This window comes from Mytilus galloprovincialis, chromosome 6 (assembly GCF_965363235.1).
Source record: "Mytilus galloprovincialis chromosome 6, xbMytGall1.hap1.1, whole genome shotgun sequence".
In the NCBI taxonomy this organism is placed as follows: domain Eukaryota; kingdom Metazoa; phylum Mollusca; class Bivalvia; order Mytilida; family Mytilidae; genus Mytilus; species Mytilus galloprovincialis.
Genome location: NC_134843.1, coordinates 72582811 through 72601713, shown reverse-complemented (window position 1 = coordinate 72601713; position 18903 = coordinate 72582811). Strand labels below are relative to the sequence as shown.

General features: G+C 32.8%; 1 long non-coding RNA gene across 1 annotated transcript; it reads left to right on the top strand.

The window, feature by feature from the left end:
• Nucleotides 1-10945: 10945 nt before the first annotated feature.
• On the top strand, nucleotides 10946-17427 carry LOC143078306 (uncharacterized). The gene is made up of 4 exons (XR_012979164.1): nucleotides 10946-11306; nucleotides 15485-15700; nucleotides 16538-16663; nucleotides 17156-17427. It is a non-coding gene; the product is annotated as an uncharacterized LOC143078306 (long non-coding RNA).
• Nucleotides 17428-18903: the final 1476 nt, after the last annotated feature.

Below are 18903 nucleotides of genomic sequence, written 5' to 3'. Positions count from 1 at the left end.
AATACAATATGTAGAAATAATGGAAACAATTTAAGTTAATCAACTTTATTGTTCACAATTAAACTTTTCAAAATTGTTAATGAAATAATCTCTGACGTTATTAATATACAATTAAAATACTCATAATTGTAGTGGTAACCATGATGATGATGGGATTTTTAACGAACTTGGCTGTCTGACTGAACGGTACTCACACGGTCGGCTATGAACCCGAATGAGCATTATACAAATTCCTGAACCAAATCAGGAATATAATAATTGCTGTCCATTCGTTTGACGTGATTTATCCTTTGATTTTGCCTTTTGAATAGGGACTTTCCGTTTTGAATAATCCTCGGAGTTCAGTATTTTTTATATTATACTTTTAACTTATTCAGATCCTTTTGAATTGCCTGATCAGAAACAGGTAGAAAAAACAATTTTCATTGCCGGCTAGTATGTTTAACGTGAGTTGTTGACGATTTGATGTTTCTTTTTAGTAGGTACTCCACAATGGCTGCTTTCCATGACAGGGTGATGAGGTCAAAAGCCCGCGAAACTTGACGATCTGCTGTAGATAAGTCTTGGACTTCGTAGTAGATTATTTCTACTGCACTTAAGGATGTAATTAGGTGAGGTTATGGAATTTGTGTCAAATGTTCGGATTCCTTGGTGTTTTTCCATAGAATACAATGTAAAATATTTTGCCTCATAACAACCATTTATTTTTTCATGTAAGACTTAATAGCTTATGAAAGATCATTTACCAAAGTTTAAGAAGATTCTTGATTTTCTTTCTTTTGTTTTGAGACCCAAATGATACCAATGCAAACATAAGGTAAAAGTCCGAGTCAGCCTTTCCCAGCCATATTTTAAATCTCAAATATCTCGAAAAGGAAGTCCATGACCTACCAATATTTTTAGCTTATCTTTATCCTTAATTGATGCTCTACCAGCTTATAGTATCAATTTTAATTTCTCAGTTTCTTAATTTTTACCTAACATCACCTTAATACATCTTTAACTACATTAAAACATGATATTGTATGTCTAGGCAGCATTTACCCATCCACAATTGAAATGGAAGAGCAAAAGCAGAGGGATAACAATTAGTTCATTTAACACTACGAACTTTTTTTCTTTTTAATAATGATTGTATAACTTTTAGATTGGCCTTCGTAAAACGTAGATGCTTTTATTGCAAATTGAGTTATTTCCCTTTTTCTGTATCATACAAAAACATGTGTACTCACTGGGATTTTGTCATCCATCGTTTAACCTATGCCAGCTAACAAATTTCATTTAATTACTTTTTGTATTATATATGTTAATTTTGATATTCCATGGATTGTGTCAGCGATATTTGAACCACTAATTTCGTGATTAAAAGGCAGCACTCTATACCATTTAACCGAAGAAGATCTTCCTGAACTTAACCAAATTGACAACTTGTATACCTTGGCGTTTACAACATGATAGTGTAATCTGTATCACGTTCCGGTTTTTTTTTAAAATGATGTTAGAAATAACAATTCCATGTTTTGAAAATAAGATTCAATCCTTGATGGTACGTGTATTTACACCTATTTTAAAAATAAAACATATTTACCATTTGAAGATTGTTGACCATTTGAACCTGAAAAAAATATTTTAATCACAATAAGTTATAATGTAATTATTTCTATAGCGTTTGAAATCAGTATTATTTATACGACATTAAAAAATCCTTTTACATGTATGCTTCGATGTTAAAATTATATAATCCGGATTCAAAAGGCGGCAATATTAAGACCCTCTACTGTCTTTACTGTACTATTAATGGAGTGGGAATTGGAAATGTGTCAAAAACACTACCCGTTCATTGAGCAGACAACAACCGAGGGTCACCATAGGGTCTTAAATGTAACAAGAAACAACCGCACCATGTGTGTCCTTCAGCTGACCCCTTAAATGTATATTAGTTCAGTGATAATGGACGTTATACCTTACTCTGAATTTTATACCAGAAACTAAAATAAAAGTAATACAAGAAAAACAAAGCCTAATTTACTCAAACTAGTGATGTTAGGAACTCATTCTATGTTTAATTTAGTATTGCTTTCTGGGGATACTGTTCTCAACTTCCTAATCCAACACACAACATTCTTGAGCAAATCTTTCGCCCCTTGACAACACTCGTTGCGGTCTATGATAGTTATCAGGATAATGATTGAATACGCCAGACGCGCGTTTTGTCTACATAAGACTCATCAGTGACGCTCACTTCAAAATAGTTATAAAGCCAAACAAGTACAATGTTGAAGAGCATTGAGGACCCAAAATTTCAAAAAAATGTGTCAAATACGGTTGTGTTGGTATTTTTTAAGATAAGCTCTGGCGTGTCAGATGATAAAAAAGAATGAAATCAACGCAATTAATAAATTCTTGCGTCCGATGCGCTTTTCTGGATTTACCTTCATCAGAAACACTCAAAGCCAAACATTTTAAATCCGAATGTGTTTAAGTAACGAAACTGTTGAAGAGCTATTTGTAAAAAATACCTTGAATTAATAAGCAAATTCATCTAAAGACAACTTTGCTTGAGGGAGTTTAAACCTTAGTTTCTTAATAATTTTAAAATTTAGAAACGGACAATTTTAGTAAAGTTTGTTGAATCATATAAGTACCGAAACATTGACTACTAAGCTTATACCCGCGGGGACTGATAGTCCACAAATGATGAATAACAAGGAGGTTAGGGTGGCAGTTGTGGTAACTGAATGAATTTATAAAACCAGCAATCAACGCCCATCAGGGAATTCAATTCAGATATGAAATTTCTTATTTGAGAAATACATGTATTTAGACACAAACACATCAATAAAGGGCTGATTCATATTAACAGATAAATACTGGAAACCTTAAAATAAACATCAGTACCTTTCTCTCCCAAGTTTATGCCTAATTGAATCTCATTTGAAAGATATAATCATGATGAATTGAAAAACACTTATGTCTATATCATTTTTGACCAACTCAAAGTTGAACATATCTTATTTGTCATCTCTCTTCCAGAACAAATTATTTTAAAATGCATTCTCACTGTGCTGATGTAAGATACTGGTAACACTTTATAGATATAAAGCACGAATGTGAGCTACCGAATTAAACTATTAACCAGATTTGTAATAATATAGGCAACACGGCGGTTGTCACATGTGGAGCAGGATTTTCTTATCGTTCCGGAGAACTCGAGATTACCCCCAGTTCTTTTGGTGAAGTTCGTGTTGCTTAGCCTTTAGTTTTCTATGTTTTTACGTTTATTTTTCTGTTCGTCTTTCAATATTTAACTTTGAGTTTGACTGTTCCTCTGGTAACATTCGTCCCACTTTTATATCAAGATAACTAAAATAAATGTACAAACCAAAGGAAGCATGGTAGACTTCGACCAAGATGTTGCTATTGAAGTAAAAACATGCCTCATAATTTGAAGAAATATATACATGTAAGCACTAAACCTAAAACTTACATTTGATAATGGAAGCCATCAATTCTTGTACATATTTTCCAATTGTAACAGCCGAAGCTTGGAGTACTCCTTTAACTTCTTTCAACTCCTCTTGAATATGTTGAATGTATTGTGAAATATTTTGCATGTTTTCTTTGGTATTGCGTACAACATTCCCGTATTTTAAAAGACACTTTTTGTCCCGATCTTTAGGGGTTGGCACTTGTTTTAATGCGTCTATATTTTGACTTAACAGTTTTAAAGCTGCTATGTCTTTCATTTTTCATCCGGGTTTCAGTCGCATCTAATCTAAAAAGAATCGTATAAATATGATATTAGATATGAACAAGAAGACACAACTTTTAATATATCAAGGTAGTTTTTATAACAGTGCAACAATGAGTTCAATTCAAAATGCACATACATAGACTTTTTGTCAACTTTCTCTCTGTTATTGCAATCATTCAAAAAAATTGTGTTCGAAGAATCTAACGTTCCAGTTTAATTATACAGACATATATTACAATGAAATTAAAAATAAAAATAAAACAATAGCATTAACATATGTTCCAAAAATGTCAATACAACTTGTTGTGAAATAATGATCCTTAAAAAAAGACAATTGATCTTTCAAAATAACTTTTAATCAGTTAACAAATAATAAATGTAAACAATGCCAGATTAATAATATTTGCCTCCATTAGTTTTCGTTTAAAGAAGGTTAAACAGACTAGTGACTCGGTTGACCTTTATCAGAAGAAGATAGCTTTTTGCATTGTTCCCCTTTCACCAGTTCCACTTCGTGCAAAAAAGTAAAATCGCAAAATACAACAAAAAATTAGTAAAAATGGCACTCAATAATTTATTAAAATAACTCTATATTAGTTGACAAAATTCCGGAATTCATTAAAACATTCTGCTTTAGCCAATTCCCTTATTTGACCCTGTAATTAGAGATCTCTAAAAAAAAGTTGTCTCCCCTATGAGGAACACTAATTTTTTTTCAATGGAGAGCTAGCAAAAAGTACAAATCTACTTGCGCGTAATAGAGGTTTCTCAAAATCTAACGAACGAACGATAATCGCCCTAACTTGGCTTAACTTGCCGTAACGAGAAAAGAGGGAACAGTAATTTATCTTATAATATTGGATTATCGACTGTGCTCTTCTTCCCGTTGAAATGTCTTTTACATGTAAAATATGCATGCTTGATTTCTTAAAAACATTTTGAATCAAGTACATATTATTTTTATCTACTATCATATAATATATAATATACAATTTACTGTTCGATCAACACAATTGAAAGTCTTATTGATCTACTAAATTTAAGCGAAGAATATATAATATTTAATCAAAGGACAGTAATCGTACAAGAAACTCTAATAAACATTATGAACACATCACTATTTAGTATATGTGAAAAAGGTAAATTTACATATATGGATGGAAAGGATGGGAATCTTAGCTAGAAGTTGATTAACGGTAAAAATTCATTCATGGGCATGAGGTAAAATAAATCAAGGAGTGAACGCCTTTCGATTTAAATTTAAAAAGAAAACATCCCAATAAGTTTCAGGATAACTTCTTTGCCCCAACCTCTAAAATCCAAATGATCTCTTCTTATTGATAATATATTGTTAAAAATTGGCAGACTTAACAAGTAAATACAAGAAAAATATTGAAATACATATTTAATAGATATAGGAAGATGTGGTGTGAGTGCCAATGAGACAACTCTCCTTCCAAATAACAATTTAAAAATTAAACTTATATATTGTGGTTTTTTTTTTGTTATCATGGCCTTTCTTATTATATGTGTGTATGTTTCCATTATAGTATAATTATAAGTATATACATAATTTTGTTTTCTTGTTTATTGTTTCCGTTAAACTTATATGGCATACTGTGCATATTTCCCCCTGTTTTTCATATTTCTCGTTTGTTTTTTTCGTTAGGGGTGTAATTTATAAAAAAATATATTTTGATAACTATGTGACTACCAGTTTTGTTAGGGCTGTAGCACTCATACTTTCAACAAGAACATACAAAACTCTAGTTCTAACGATAGATCGAGTGCACCTTTAAATTTAGCTGATTTACAATAAATATTAGAAATACAAAGCTATGTTACGACATATCTATCCAAGATACTCTCCGACACGAAAAAACGAAACTCATAGTAACTCAAACGAACTGGACCCATAAAAGGGACATGTGGATATATGAAATATATCAAAGTTGTGTTATCTCAATCACTTGTCAATCCTTTACCAAACGCTAATTTTGCAATGAAATGAATGAAATAGTTGCCGCTGAACGTTAAACACCAAACAATCAATCAACCAATTGCAAACTACATGTGTTGATTTTTTTAATCAAGGACATTATAAAAAAAATCTTTTTGAATGAATAAGGGAGATAAATCGAACGCATATATACGACATGTCAACAAACGGAACTCAACGTAAGAAAACGAAACAGTCGACAACAGAAAATAAATTGGAACACGGATGTTAAATGACAAAAAATAAAATTCAAGGTCGCAAAAGAGGATATTTAAGTCGTTAACTGCAACTTATCATTAGACATTTATTATGGATTTTATTATAACACAAAATACTGTTCCGTGCATAACGATACGTTCGTAGCGTTTCGACCGTTCGTAAGAATTTGAGAAACCTCTAATGTGAGGAATTTATAATGTTTTCAAATCTTTTAACAACATTAACTTGTTGTTTAGATAAATACTTTTGACATCAGAAATTGTTTTTCGTGAAAAATTAGTTAAACCGCCGAAACGTCACTTTCAATTTGTGATGGTTTGCATTGGCAATAGCCAATTTTACCCGGTATGGAACCAGTCTACGATTGAAGAAGGGAAGTAATTTGTTTTAAAAGTGTGAATTAACAGAATCAAATCGGTAATTAGCAAATGGACTATTGCAATAGATCACTTTCGAGTTATCATGTCCTTTACCGGAAAAGTTCATCACTACGACAGTCATTTACCAACTGAAGGGATTTACCTCATATATCCCTGCACTACAAATAAAGTTCAACAAGTGTCTGCGTGAATACAAAAAAAAGATTGTTCCGTAGTTACTTATTCAAAATTCCCGAATGACAACTGAGTGTTGATCATCAATCATAAGAAATTAACTTGCCAAATAATTTGTGCAATATAGCATAATACTATTGTAAGCGCTCGCTGAACATAGGAAGAATTGTCGATGTATGATGTTCACTTCAACCAAAGTTATTGACGGAAATGCAACGAGCTATAAAGCGGTCTATTAATTAAAAATTGTTGAACGATTGCAATATCTTAAGGGCATACGATACAGTTACAGGGGAGGTAATGACGTTGGTAACGTAAAATGTTATTTTCGCGACGTCAAACTGTGACATATCGGGAAAAGATGCATTTTTCGACTGATTTTTATCATTCAAACTGATTTAATTTGAAAACGATTTCATGGACCCCTATTTTTTAAAACAGCAATTTGTTTCATTTTGCAGGGAGTTTATGTGACCCAAATTCTATAAAACTGTAAATAGAGGATTTTTTTTTATTTTGATAAACATGCAGCAAAAAATGACATATTTTCCTCAATTCATGAACATTTGATAAATATGAGTTATTTCTGAATAAAAATTGCACAATGTTTTAGGATACTTATAAAATAAGGAAATTACCGACTATTTAACAAAAAACAATTTGTGTTTATCTTTTATAACAAAAAATTTATGTCTTTCTTTTGAAAATGAAATTACGGCCTCAAATCTGAATTTTGAGCAAATATACAAAATTTCGACCTCATTTTACTCAAAAAGTAGCACATGGAGGTATATTTTTTTTATTATATATTTGATTTAATCAGGTAAAAAATAGCCTATATGCAAATTTTCACGAACTTGTAAATACAGAATCAAAACTGTATCGTATGCCCTTAAAACAATCATACTAGTCATAAAGTATATAACTGCGATATTATAAAATCATCAAATGAATTTGAATAACAAGTGAAAAATTTACTTACCAAAATATTAATGACATGGTTCATCCCCTTTTGTTTCTAAAATGTATGCTATATGTATCTGTTTATAAATATATAAGATGCTTTATATCAAGTCGTTATTAATATTTGTAATGCCTAAACACAATAATGTAATGATAAATGCGGGCAATTATGATTACTAGGTGTGTATATGTATATTTGGAAATCAGATATATGTAAACGCTTGGCAAATTAATTAAACAAATAAGCTTATATATTGAAAACTTCCTGGTGCTGTCTTTCTAGTGGTCCAGATCTGTTAAAACGTAAACACTTTGGGGTTTAATATAAATGTTAGATTATACTGCTGATATGAAACATTTAAAGATACATTTGTAGATCAAATATTGTTTTAATTGCCAATCAATAAAATGGATCATAATGCTAATTAAAACAATGACATGCATTAAATTGACAAATATGATTAGGGGAAGCACCCTCTAGAATTCCCAAGACATATTGAAAATTTTCAACTGGACAATTAATAATTGACGTAACAAGTATCATGTATTCATCATGTTCGATACCGAAAGCTCCAGGTCACATGATCTATCTTTAAATGTTTTCAAATATATGATAACAGTGCAATGATAAGAGAAATCGGTGATATTTTTGATTTAAAGAACATCATTTAAAAAGCTTCATGTTTTACGAATATTGGAATATTGCTACAGCAACCCTATTATATTTAATTTAGATGAATCATGACAGATTTTTTTTGGAACAAATATGTAATTTCGGCAATGGAATTATTGATGTACTCAACGTTATATCTTTGTAGCTTAATCATGATTAACCTAATATTTTACCAAAACAGCTTAAAGAGTTTTGATGCTTCAAATTTTTTAAATGAGTTAGAAAAGCCGCATTTGATCTACATGAATTTGATGATAAAAGTGTCATGCAGGTACGTTGCTGACACACATGCACTTTTAAAGGAAAGAAATATATTTCCAAGTCAGGTACCATGCATGAATATGAATGCAGAGCTTAAAGGCGTCATTTATAAGAAAACATATTGCATGATAAATAGAGAATATCATATGGCATTTTCAATATCGCATCTGTAACAACCCGAGACACCAGTATTATCACAAGATATCTGCTCGAGGGAAATGATTATATAGTTTGGGGTTGATACGCTGTGTGATATTGAAAGATCCATATCATATACACCTTAATATATACATAATACGTATACCTCAAGTAGATAATTTTTATGTGACTTGACTTTATACAGATATGGAGGTTTGAAATGACGTCATACAGATTATAGGTTTGACATGACGTCATAGAGATGACAGGGACTGCAATCGATGACGTGACGTCATACAGATGAAAGGTGTGATAAAGCTTTTGCAACCGTGCTGATATCGGTATCATCACGAGGATATGATGCAGCACGCTTGCTAATGATTGTATTACACATACAATTTATCTGTATGTACTACTAAGTTTATACTAAATATAAAACAATCACTGAAAATAAAAACTGGATATCATATAGTCGTCAACTCAACTTTGTTACCAAAACTAAGAAGAAAACATCCATCACCCTATATATTGATATTTTGTAGAGAGGTGTATGTGCTGGTGGCCAGAAATCAAAAGATTTATTGACAAACGTTGAAATCTTTCTTACAAATAAAGGAAATGTACACGAAAAAGAAACCGTCCTTTCTGTAAATAATGTTTTAATTACAAATCAGGTGGAGGTGTGTGAGATATGTAACAGATAATAGTCCAGATCTTGATCAGAACAGTTTAACCTTTTCTACTACTGATTAAGACTTCGCTGAGAAAATGATTACGTAAACGTTTAAAAAAGCCAATGGTATAGATAGTACTGTCCATGGATGGTGTAAACTTCCTACTAACACCATACACCATAACACCATACACCTTGCACCATTACACCATACACCATACACCATTACACCATACACCATACACCATTACACCATACACGTTACACTTTGGCATCATATACCTTACAACTTACATCATACACCATTACCAATTCTATATACACGATCCGAAATTACCAATAATGCAATTAAATTTCAAATATTAAGATTATTATTATTGTTTATTTTTACAATCCAAACAATTAAAATAAAAAGAACTTTGTTGTCAACTAATGAAATGTCGTACACCAATTAATCACATCATTCCCGATCTCACGTTACACAATTTCACCATTCCTCATACACCATTACACATTCCCCTTACACCATAGCACCATACACCTCACGCCATTGCACCATATGCTATTCACGTTTTTTTTTTGTAAGTTCACACTATCCAAGGGCTGTCCATCACTTAAATTACTGCATTTCGCTACACTTTCTAATGTAAAGCCCCTTACAGATATTAATAATTTATCATTATCTTCTAAAACTTCCGTGACTATACCAAGGAAGCTTGAGTTGCACCTATTCACAAAACAAATAGTATTGTCACGGGTTTGGGTAGCGTGTACGTGACACATTTAACTCTACTAATAAAATAAGGATGTGGTTCATGGGATTAGGAAAATACGTTAATCAAATCGAGAAATAATGTAATACATGTATACAATATATGATTTATTTGACTTCTATTGCTATTTTTATGACAGGATTTCAAACGTTACAATTAAGTTAATTTGTTCTTTAGTTGTCTTTTTCTTTACTTTGACTTCATGAGCTAATCTTTTTAAACGGGTTAGTCTGCCTTGTACCAAATATTCGAGCCTTATATCAAATCAATATATCGAGATTAACCCCGTATATGAATAAATATATGTACGCAAATGTTCTCTTTTCGGAATTATGTCCGACTAGAACTCACTTCAGTCACTTTAATGTTGAAGTATAAATTTATATTTTCGTCTTGAATAGCTTGTTTCTTCTTGAAATTTGTAATAAATTGTGAGAATCACCTCAGTAAAGTAATTTTAAAGCTTAAATAAGCTATAAAATATATATGTTTTTATATTAAAGTCATTAAATAAAATAAATTTTCTCTGTACCTTTTCTTTTTGTGAATTCTGTAATTTTTCCCGTATGTCCTATGAGGGGGGGCGAGACCATTTTCGGGACGCCGGGATCGGCCGATTTTAGCAACGGGAATTCGGGATTGCCTTGTTTAAAGATCGGGAATTCGGGATAGAAAAACATCGGGATACGGGAATATCACATTTTTAGCCACGGGAAATCGGGATTTTTATGTTGAATTATAACGGGATTGACATAAAACTGTACATCAGACAGATAAAAGTGTCATTTTCATTATACGTCAATCAGAATCGCATCCAGAAACAGAGTAGATCCAGATCAGAGTACATGTAAGATCGTGTAACAGTAAGTTGACTAAGCTCGGATCAGCTCCTCAATTATACCGTTAAGCGATTTTGATTTAATTACATATATAAACTTCCGTTAGCAGACGATGGTTTTTTGAAAGTCATCATGACAGAAGATTCTATAACTATTTCAATTAGAACCCTTTTGTTATTCCACAAAGATGAAAATTCTTTGCCTTTTCTTAAAGAAAAAACAAACATTGTGCTGGACAGCGAAAACTTCACGGAGTTAAACAAATTTAAAAAATATGTAGTCAATTTTTGTGGAATCAATGAATCGGCTTGTGAAAAAGGGATGGGGAGAAATGTTTATACAAAGTTAGGACGGCAATACAAGGATGACAAAGGAAAAGTGGAAAACTTTTCCATCAATACACAACAACAATGGGACCACGAAAAAACGTTCCTCCAATCTGAGAGATCAAATTTGATAGGTACAATCATGTAGTAACTTATCTTTTTCTGTGATAGTACATATAAAACTCTTTCTGTTATAGTACATATAAAACTTTTTCTGTTATAGTACATATAAAACTCTTTCCGTTATAGTACATATAAAACTCTTTCTGTGATAGTACATATAAAACTCTTTCTGTTATAGTACATATAAAACTCTTTCTGTTATAGTACATATAAAACTCTTTCTGTTATAGTACATATAAAACTCTTTCTGTTATAGTACATATAAAACTCTTTCTGTTATAGTACATATAAAACTTTTTCTGTTATAGTACATATAAAACTCTTTCCGTTATAGTACATATAAAACTCTTTCTGTGATAGTACATATAAAACTCTTTCTGTTATAGTACATATAAAACTCTTTCTGTGATAGTACATATAAAACTCTTTCTGTTATAGTACATATAAAACTCTTTCTGTTATAGTACATATAAAACAAAGAGCAAACATATTTGATCCTATTTCTTACAAATAAGTATTCATGCGATCAACTTGAAAATATCGTTTGACTTTTTATACAGTTGTATATACAAAACCTTAACCCACCCCCCTTTTTTCCTAAACGTGTGCATCCAGTTTCTTATCAGGCGAAATAAAAAGTGTTACTTCCGATACTAATTGCTCAAATGTGTTTCCGGACAAGGATCTGATTTCATACGGAAGAAACAATGATCAACAATTATTTTTTGCTTATTGTCCAGTGCCAACTGAAAAATACATGTCCAATCAACCCAAAACTTTACAGTCACCAGGGTATACATGTATTGCGTCTTATTATCACAACGGTGTGCAACTAACTCCCAAGAAATTTGGTAGAGAAAAGAAATTTCAATGCCGTAAAAATCGCTTGCTAAGTCCGTAAATTTCAGTAAAATCCTACAATAAAATGTTTGTTCTTAAACAAAATACAAATAATAAAAATAGTCGATAAACGTGTTTTAAAGTTACACCGGATCAATTAAATCAAAAGCATGCACTGTTTGTGAACTGTGATCGAAACGTCAATTTCCTACAAGGATCAACAATGACAAAAGAAATAAATACATTGTGTGTATTCCGTCGTTATACGTGTTGTCTCTTCAACGTCCCCACCTAAAAAGAAAGAAATATTCGAAGTTGTCGCTACTCGCGTCACGTGGTGTCTTCTCAATCTGGCGCAAGAGTTGCGCGCGGGACCTGAAATAAAATAAAAACTTTCCCAACTAAAAATAAAACTTTAGCCCGGGTAACACAATAATATGGACCCTTTACAGAAAGAAAGTTTAAAGCAATTGGTTTATATTGTTAAAAGGCGTTTTTAGCCATTCGTATGTACCATTTTCATGAGAGAAAAAAATGACCCCCTCCCTTCTTTTCGCGAAGTTACCCTTTACTTACAACTCTTGAATCTTGCGCTTGCTATCCTGTCCACGTAGAAGAATGACAACTCTATTGTTATCCTTAATGTTGTTTTCTCGAAAAATATTGACAACATTCTTGTGTCCAGTGCCAACTGAAAAACACATGTCCAATCGACCCAAAACTTTACAGTCACCAGGGTATACATGTATTGCGTCTTATTATCACAACGGTGTGCAGCTTACTGCCAAGAATTTTGGCAGAGAAAAGAAATTTCAATGCCTTAAAAATCGCTTGCAAAGTCCGTAAATCTCAGTAAAATCCTACATTAAAATGTCTGTTCCTAAATCAAAATACAAATCTATGTCTCTAGCTGCTGCTGAAAAATATACATTGTAAGAAAATAATCGATAAACGTGTTTTAAAGTCACACCAGATCAATTAAATCAAAAGCATGCACTGCTCGTGAACTGTGATCGAAACGTCAATTTCCTACAATGACAAAAGAAATAAATACATTGTGTGCATTCCGTCGTTATACGTCAGTGTTGCCTCTTCAACGTTCCCACCTAAAAAGAAAGAAATTTTCGAAGTTGTCGCTATTGTAAGCCCGCGTCACGTGGTTTCTTCTCAATCTGGCGCGAGAGTTGCGCGCTGGACCTGAAATAAAATAAAAACTTTCCCAACTGAATTTAAAGGGCTGTATAGCCAGTCAAGGTCGTTAAAAACTTCCATTTGTTGTAAATATAAAACTTTAGCCCATGCCAAGATAATTGCCTCCGTTGAAATTCGTCAAATATCCCATAGAGTAAATTATTTTGATGATTAATATTGACCATTTGGTATAAAACCGTGACACGTAAATAAAGGTCATAAATAAAGGAGTAGGTCCGGTAAGAACCTTTTTTGGCCCCAAAATATAGCAGTTTTACAAAATTGTTAAAATGTAAACTCTAGTTATTTATTGGATAGTAGAATGGATCTGCTACATAAATATTGGCTGTTTTTGACAACACAATGCACATATATTGAGTACTAGCACCATTAAGGAGGCCCCTCATGGGGGGGGGGGGGGTCCTAGTAATCACATAATCACCATTTTTTTGCCAATATAATCACATAATCATTAAATATTTGCTTATCTTTAGTAATCAGTCCTAGGTAATCAAATAATCATGAAATATTTATATTTGGCTTAATAATCAAATAATCATTAAAAAAACGGCCAAGTAATCACATAATCAAAAACCCCATGAGGGCCCTCATTAAGTCATATTAAATTACTGAAATCTTCACAATTCCAGCTTTTTAGTAAAATTTTAGACGGTTTCCGTGTAAAACGAAAGTGGCCGCATTCGTGTTCATCCAAAATATTGAAATGGATGTTGTATTTGATGATAATGCATAACATATGTAAAGATTGAGGATGAACACGGATGCAGCCACTTTCTTTTTTGACAAAAACCATCTGAAAAGTGGCTTTTTTCGCATATTTGTTAGATTTTTTATTTTTAAGCTTGAATCGTATCGTTTTTAATGACTAAATGAGTTAAAATCTTTCACAAAATATAATTGAATCAAATGAAAAAGACACTTAAGTGTTTAAGAAGTGTTCATAATCTTTTGTCAGATGAAACTGAAATTAGAGGCCAAAATCGGTCCTTACCAGACCTACTCCTTTGTTGAATAAAATGAAATCTTTAACTACTAATGAGTGCGGCTGCGGTAGGGGTCTACCGGAATTTTTGGCTTTGATTTCTTGGCATGGTGGTAAAGGTTTTTATTCGTGAAACGTGTTGCCATTTTTAATTTACAACCTTCCGTGAAAAAAGTTCGTGCTTCACTGTGAAATTGATAAAAACGGCAACGTTCAAGCTTTTTTATGCCCCACCTACGATAGTAGAGGGGCATTATGTTTTCTGGTCTGTGCGTCCGTTCGTTCGTCCGTCCGTCCGTCCGTTCGTTCGTCCGTCCGTCCGTCCGTCCGTTTGTTCGTTCGTCCGTTCGTTCGTTCGTCCGTCTGTCCCGCTTCAGGTTAAAGTTTTTGGTCGAGGTAGTTTTTGATGAAGTTGAAGTCCAATCGACTTCAAACTTGGTACACATGTTCCCTATGATATGATCTTTCTAATTTTAATGCCAAATTAGAGATTTTACCCCAATTTCACGGTCCACTGAACATAGAAAATGATAGTGCGAGTGGGGCATTCGTGTACTGAGGACACATTCTTGTTTCTAATGTTTCGTTCATCGTGAAATGGTAATTTTATTTCGCGTTTGTCCGCGCACAAAACGCCTCTTTACGACCCTTTTAGTTAGACTTGATTTGGATATTTTCAATAAGAGTTAAATCATGTAAGACCTAAAAGAAAACTCATGTGTTTCCGGGACCCCTATATATATATCTTCCTTAATTTTAAGTACTATTACATATAGTCTAACTCTACCCTTAAAAGGGTTTTAGTTGTTATGTGGACAAGCACTTGTAAAGTCAGATTTTTTCTCTCATATGAACCAGTCAAAATCGTTTGAAAAAAAACTGTTTTTGCTTTCTGGCATTCTTCAATTTTGAAGAAATTAAATACCCCAACTTGACGTGTTTAAAATGTACGAACTATAAAATATCATAAAATATATTAGCAAACATGCACAAGTTGAAAGCAACTTATGAAGTATAACATTACTCAGAGGGTTTAATTTGTAAAGTTTTAACCAGGACGGCCTCCTTTAAAAGTTGTGTCAGATGTGTCTGTTTGTTACCTTAAATAGTCATGGACCTTTTTATTAAATAAATGGTGAATTCTTGTTTTTTCAGTGAGTGTTACGCCACAGATTGTGGTATTTAAGAAGAAAACGCCAATCATCCAAATTATTGTAAATAACGATGAAACGACTACTTCTGAACAAAGATGCCGAAAGCGAAAAACTGAGGTCCAAGACAACAAAAGTTTGCTGAAAAAAATCAAAATGGGAGAAACTATCACTGAACGGACGGATAAACAAACATCAGAGTTAGAAGATTTTAGACAATGTGAGTAAATCGACAAAAATACAATGGTTTAGTTAGGTTTAATTGACAATCAGACAACTGTTTTAAAAATGATTCAGGAAAGAGGGCAAAACGACATCGTACAGTATTGTGATTATAAAAAAGATACGGTTATATTTCCAATTGACTTTTCACAAGAGACCAAATGACACAGAAATTAAGAACTATATGTCACTGTACGGCCTTCAATAACGAGCAAAGTCCATATACCGCATAGTCAGCTATTAAACACCCCGAAATGACCAATGTAAAACAGGCGGATTTAGGAGGGGCAGGGGACCTCGGCTCTCCCCCCTTTTCTGGGGAAAAATTTGTCTGCTGATATAGGAAATCACTGAAGCATGAACAGAGTGGGCCCCTTCTTAGGCAGTCAACGGGCACCCACTCATGAAAATTTCGGGATCCATCACTGAAAAACAGTTCAAAAGAGAAAACTAATGGCCTAATTAATTATGTACAAATAAATGAACGAAAAGCAAATATGTAACACATCAACAAACAACATGGCAGACTTACAAAAACGGGGCAGTATATTTTGTTACCTTCAGAAACGGGTGCACATTATTAACCTTTATTATCTATATAGATTGGTAAAAGTAAAATAACAATGACTATAACGGAAATTCTTAATAAATGCTCCATGATAATCAAAGGGGAAAAAATGAATTTAAAAAGCTCAAACACATCAAACCATAGAAAGTAACTGTCAGATTCTTGACCAACACTATCGTCCATGTTCCACAGGATATCTTAACTTTATGACACCATGTGGCATCGATTTGTTGATGAATCTGAAGTTTCTTTTCTGTTTTATCTTAGTGATCAAAGAATGCGGAAACAGTGTTGCAGTAAACGAAATAACAGTTGAATGTGGGATTTGCCAAAAGAAATACAAAGTAGAGGCTGACAGGAGTATTGCGTCCAAAGTTTCATATTTTAGACGAAGTAAGTACTAAAAAGGTTAACATTCAGTCAGTGACAGACTTGCAATCATTATGAGTACAAAATTAACCAAAAAAAAAAGAATTTCAGTATGTATTTAAAACAATTACATATAACATCGAATTTGTGACATCGGTTGTGAATTCAGCCATACCCGGACAGTTAACGCATGAGCTAATCTTAAACATTCAATTTAATAGGTCTGAAACATGTATTGCACTTGGAATATATAAGCACATCAAATTTTTTTAGATCAGAGTTGTTTATGTTCAAAGTTTGAGTTTGAGCTTCCCCTTTGATGTCTCGACTCACTCAAAAGGTGGTAGAGGAAAACTAAAAGATAATTTAAATTTGAGTACATTTTAAAGCTATGCATATAGCATGTATAAAAAGTAAAACCGTTCGTAAAGCATTTTACTGAACATTAGCAATCATTATACAAGCTGTGTTCATATAACATAAGAAAATATCTAAACTATCATATTTAATTTTCAGAACACTTTGATGCCTGTACCGGGAAAAGCAACTGTAAAAGTATTTGTGAGAAAGAAAACAATCAAATGAAAAGTGCCATTGCCTCATGGTTGACACGGCCAAGCAAACAAGATGAAACAACAGCAAATGCAATGTCCGATGACTCCGATATCGATACAGATTTGATTGTTACACCTTCTGATGGGTAAAATCTAAATTCACAGTTATGACTTTATCAATTACATGACTTTATAATTTTGTTGAATTATTCTATGAATTAATAAATTATAATTAACACCCGTTTATTTATTTTATCACGTCTTTAGTACTTCATAATGGTTTGTCTTCTTTAACAAATGCAAGGATTAGGAGTGAAATGTACACATAACAAGAAATCCTGATTTACACGTGATAAACAAAGCAATGGAACAACCCTTCATTTCGAAGTCACCACGAGGCCTTCAACAATGAGCATATTCTCATACCTCATAGAAAGTCCAAGAAGATCCCTAGCACAGGTCTGTGTAGAACTCATTGATAAATGTCGATCAATACTGCATCTGTCCTTACACAATTTAACAAACATAAAAAATAACTGACAAAGTATTCTTACAAACACTGTCATCTGTACGGAATTTAAACTAAAGTATTATAGTTTTGATGAACCATATACATATAAGAGCTTGTTTAAACTGAGGTTAAGTGATGTTTTTCCTGTTTCAGGATTAACCTGATCACAGATGATATAAGTAGAGACCCTGACATAGACGTGTCCAAATCTTTGACATTTGTTGATGATGAAAATACAAACAGTACAATACAAGCATCTGACTGTGAACAAGTTCACGATTTAGAAAGCCTAGATTCTGATCTTAATTTATCTGATGACTGTGAAAGCTCCGACAATGACTCCGAAACACAGTTTTGTCCAATAAACATCACACAAGCAGACCCACTTTGTATTGAATTAAATGAACTTATAAGTAATGGAACTATTTCAAGAAATTCTATATTCTACAAGCACAACTATGATGTAGTACATAGGTTTTTTGAGCCAAGACATCCATATGATTTAGACGTTTTAGAATTTCATAATTCAATAGAATATCTGGGTGGTCGCAAAACAGCAAATTTTTTACGCGGTCCTATGTATCATGGCCAGGGATCTGGAACTCCAAATGACATCACAAAACATCGAATGAATTTAGGAGGACCCCACCGATCAGCAAGACAGTCTGCGAAGGCTGGGTACACTACAAGCAGTGGTGTCATCGGTTCTCTTTTGCTTACATTTTCATTACTTCTCCAGAAAACTGACGGAATACAGCCATTCATCGAAAATAAAACTATTAAGGTATACCCTGTGTCTATGGCTATTGATGGCACGGCTCTTAAAGCTGCTTTTGAAGTTGATGAACGCACGAAGAAAGTTGTCGGCTGTGTGGATGATTATGATATTGCTTACGTCAAAAACAATCCAAATCCTAGTCCAGATGAGCTCAAATCTAAAATAGTTACTGAAGCAGTAGTGTTTTATTTGATATCAATTTGTAACAAATTAAGCATGCCAATTGCGGTGTATTACCTGTCAAAATCCGGTAAGACCGGTATCTTCATGAAGGAACTGTTTTTGAATAGTATTATGAAATGTCAAATTTGCTTTAACTGCCTCAAAGGTCTACAGACACAAGACGGTGTAATCAAAGAGTTTGGTTGTTGCATATCTGTTTGTCAGAGATGCATACAAAATGGTGCGGTATGTGAACAGT